This window comes from Chiloscyllium plagiosum, unplaced genomic scaffold, assembly GCF_004010195.1.
Source record: "Chiloscyllium plagiosum isolate BGI_BamShark_2017 unplaced genomic scaffold, ASM401019v2 scaf_62326, whole genome shotgun sequence".
NCBI classification, from domain to species: Eukaryota; Metazoa; Chordata; class Chondrichthyes; order Orectolobiformes; family Hemiscylliidae; genus Chiloscyllium; species Chiloscyllium plagiosum.
The window spans coordinates 1-4,257 of NW_025203732.1; the positions used below are offsets into that span (position 1 = coordinate 1).

Here is a 4,257-nt window from a genome sequence, read left to right on the forward strand (position 1 = left end):
TGCCCAGACTGTTCAGGGATGTGAAGGTTGGGTACATTTGGCAGGAGGACATGACGGGGAGTGAGTCTGGGGGTGGACTTGTTGGGCCAAATGGCCTGTTTCCACACTGTATGGATTCTATGAGAAAGACATTTGGGCAGGTACATGACAGGAAATGCTTGAGTGGATGTGGACCAAGTGGAGGCAGGTGCAATTAGTTTTAAAGTTAACGGCTCCATGACAGCGCCCCTTCACTTTGGGAGAGGAGTACGCCAAGGCTGCCCCCTGTGCGGCCAGCAGGATTCCCTGCGCGTGGAGCCTTTCCTGTGCCTCTTGTGGAGGAGGATGTCGGGGCTGGTTCTGCGCGATGCGGGCACCGGGGTGATCATCTCGGCCTACGCTGACCACGTGCTCCTCCCTTTCACCGACCCGGCTGACCTGGGGAGGGAGTGTGAGTGCCAGGCCGTGTACTCAGCGGCCTCTTCCACCAGGATCAACTGGGCCCAATATTCCAGACGACTGGTCAGTCTGAGGCGGGTGGACTCTCTGCCAGAGGAGTTACAGGGGTTCAGCTGAACAGATCTTGTGTATGTGTAGGGCTTTGTCAGTGGGTTATGGCTGTTTTAATATGTTTAGGGGGTGGAAACTGAAAAAGTGCAGCATCATGAGGTTTTCCGTGGGTTTGTGGTAGAGTGAGGTATTGATGTGCCTGTCCTTGATGGAGGTGCATGTGTCCAAGAATGAGACAGATACTAAAGAGTAGTCCATGGTAAGTCTAAGTGATGCCATTTGTTGATCTCACTGTGTAGTTGCTTCAGCGACTCCTCGCCGTAAGTCCAGAGGAAGAGAATGTTGTCAATATATCTGGTGTATAGTGTTGGTTGGAGGTTCCTGTGCAGCAAAGTAGAAATAGAGCCTAGTGGAGCCATATATGAGGATTCCCCCTGTAGTCCTGGACAGAGGGATTTGCCCTTTCCACACAAGACTGCTAGCCTTGGCCACAACTCTGTTAAACTGCCTCCCACTCCCATAGTCTTTCTTCCCCTCCATATTAGCATAGGGATGTGAATCCCCCTTTTCCAGCAGGCAAAACCCTTCTGTCTTCATCTCTTCCCATCAACACATCATCATGAAGAATATGATAATGAGCTTCTGTAATCCAATCACACATTAGCACAGGATACCGCTGTTCATCGGGCTTTGTAAATTGATAATTACCTGCTTTAAACTATGTTTAATAAAATCGTCCATGTGACTGATAAACCTTTTGTTTAATCCCTATAAAAGACACTGTCTGTGTGTGTAGGGCAGAGATTCATGGAGAAGTGTCATTACAAGGAGACTCATGGCTCCCTTTGGGGACATTTTGAATCTCTCGCCAACTGCCCGATAATAAAGCATCTACCATTGTACAGAAACCTGTGTCGTCCGGATTTGTGGAACAAAGTGGACCAGCACGTGGGGTCACAGTTTGAAGATATTGGGAGAAAGGTATAGAGGGAATGTCAGAGGAAGGTTCTTTACGCAGAGAGTTGTGGATGCATGGAATGTGTTGCCAGTGGTGGTGGTGGAAGCAGAGTCATTAGGGACATTTAAGCGACTGCTGGACATGCACATGGATAGCAGTGAATTGAGGGGTGTGGAGGTTAAGTTATTTTATTTTACATTAGGATTAATCCTCGGCACAACATTGTGGGCCAAAGAGCTTATTCTGTGCCGTACTTTTCTATGTTCTATGTTCTAAAATATACATCAACAACAGTACTCTGTTAAAAATCACTGTGCCTACGTTGAGCTTATGCAAATGATGTGTAATAGAAACTTGCACAAGGTCATTCCAGGATCTGGGCGATCTTGGGGTGAATTGTCTGAAAGAGACAGCACAGATGGAAGGGGTAAAAAACAATCAGGAAGGATATCAAACTCAGAAAAACACACTGTGAGAGGTCTCGGAGCAGTATGTAAAGGCTGCCATTTTCCCTCCTATTGTGAAGCCCCTGTGGCCTAATGGATAAGGCACTGGCTTCCTAAGCCAGGCATTGTGGGTTCAAGTCCCATCTGGGGTGTCTGACTTTTAAACCCTGTCTGCAAGACTGATCTTTGTCTGAGGTCAAGTCGATTTCTCATCTCCCCGAGAAAAGTCCCCAGGTCTGTATTGGGTTGGTCGGAAATTGAGTCAGAAAAATACTGAATTTTCAGCGTATGCAGGATATGGGGGTGAATTCCCAGAAAGAGACAGCACAGTCACAATGGCTGAAATCCTGACACTTCTCCAATATACAACCCTCAGTCTGGTTGGAACTGGTTCTTCTTGAATCTTTGTAACTCTTTGATCTGAGCTGCTCTGTTCTCTGGAGCTGATAGCTGCTGTTTAATTTAGTTTGGCCAATTTTCTGTGAGGTCAAATTTCTCCAGCTGAGGAGCAATTGAGAATGCCTGATTTTGTTGCCATGGTCACGTGACCACACAGCATTGAGATCAGCTGCACAGTGAAGGTTTCAACAAACTCAAAACCCCAAATAAGACTTGAGCCCATAATCTCTGATTTCGGAAGTTAGTGCCTTGCCCATGAGGTCACTGGGCCTCCAACAGATAGACCTACCCATCTATGGACAAAGCAACTTCTGTTTTGGTTGTGTTGGTGTCAGAGTAAGACTGTAGCTTCTGATATAGTGGATTGGTGGTTCCAATCCCTTTTGGGGTGTTGACTTTTTAAGCCTGGTCTTTGTGGTGGCTGATTTTCGTCCCATATCAACTCCATCTCAATCCAAATTGACTGGATTTTTCAACTACTCCATTAAAAATCACTTGCCTGCTTTGAGATTATGGAAAATGCTCTTTAGTAGAAACTTGCACAAGGTAATTCCAGGGTTTGGGAGATCTTGGGGTGAATTGTCTGAAAGAGACAGCACAGCCACAATGGGCTGAATGCCTGCTAAGATCCTGTTGATTTGTCCTCAATGCAGCTTTTTGCAACATCTCCACTTCCTCCTTCCCCAGTAACTGCAAATATCTTGAAAGTGCTGCACAAAATAACACTGAGCCCTTTGCTATTTTCCTGTCTGCTCCATTTTCCTCAGACTTGAGTTGTGCAAAGTTTGAGTTTGGTGGATTTATTGTCTGTCCGTTTGGGGAGAAGTGGGAGGTAAGATCAATTTTATCAAGCAGCCAATGATTTATCGCGAGATGGAAGGGGGAATAACCAATCAGTGAGAGTATAAAACTCAGAGAAGAACACAATATGAGAGGTTCAGGATGCAGCATTGCTACTCTGCCATTTCCGTTTTGTAATTGTGGCCCCAGTGGATAAGGCACTGGCCTCCTTAGCCTGGGATTGTGGGTTCAAGTCCCACATGGCTGATCTTCGTCTGAGGTCAAGTCGATTTCTCATCTCTTCTGGAAAAGTCGCGAGGTCTGTGTTGGGTTGGTGGTACATTCTGGTGTCAGAAAAATACAGAATGTTGAGGATATGCAAGATATCGGGGTGAATCATCTGAAAGAGACAGCACAGTCACAATGGCTGAAAACCTGCTGAGATTCTCCTGGGGATGGCATGGTGGCTCAGTGGGTAGCACTGCTGCCTCACAGCATCAGGGACCTGGCTTTGATTCCTCCCTTGGGTGTCTGTTTGTGTCGAGTTTGCACATTCTCTCCATGGGGTACTCAAGGTGCTTTGGTTTCCTCCCACAGCCCAAAGATGTGCAGGTTCGGTGGATTGGCTTTGGGGAATGCAGCGTGAGAGGATAAGGGTTGGGCCTGGATGGAATGCTCTTCAGAGGGTCAGTGTGGACATGATGGGCTGAATGGCCTCCTCCCACCCCACTCTAGGGCTTCCCTGAACAAGTTTGGAGCAGATGGTCAGAGCTCCACTGCAAGGCCCAGTCAAGGCTTCGCGAAGGGACTGGCATCCAGGTGTGTGTCCCTACCCTACTTTTCCCTGATCTTCCAGAAACCTCTGTGGCTTTGGCCAGTACAATCATGAGATGGGTTCACATCATCCAATGGGGTCACACCAATACCCTTCACTGTTGTCATGCCAGGAGCTATAAAGTGGATTGTCTCAGGCTGACACTTCTCCAATATACAACCCTCAGTCTGGTTGGAACTGGTTCTTCTTGAACCTTTGTAGCTCTTTGATCTTAGTTGCACTGTTCTCTGGTGCTGATAGCTGCTGTTTAATTTAGTTTGGCCAATTTTCTATCAGGTCAAATTTCTCCAACTGAGGATCAATTGAGAATGCCTGATTTTGTTGCCATGGTCACGTGACCACACAGGATT

The 4,257-nt window shown here is 47.0% G+C and overlaps 1 non-coding gene across 1 annotated transcript; it reads left to right on the forward strand.

The window, feature by feature from the left end:
• The first annotated feature begins 1,972 nt into the window (after nt 1-1,972).
• Nucleotides 1,973-2,045, forward strand: trnar-ccu. The gene has a single exon. It is a non-coding gene; the product is annotated as a tRNA-Arg (tRNA).
• The last annotated feature ends 2,212 nt before the right edge of the window (nt 2,046-4,257 follow it).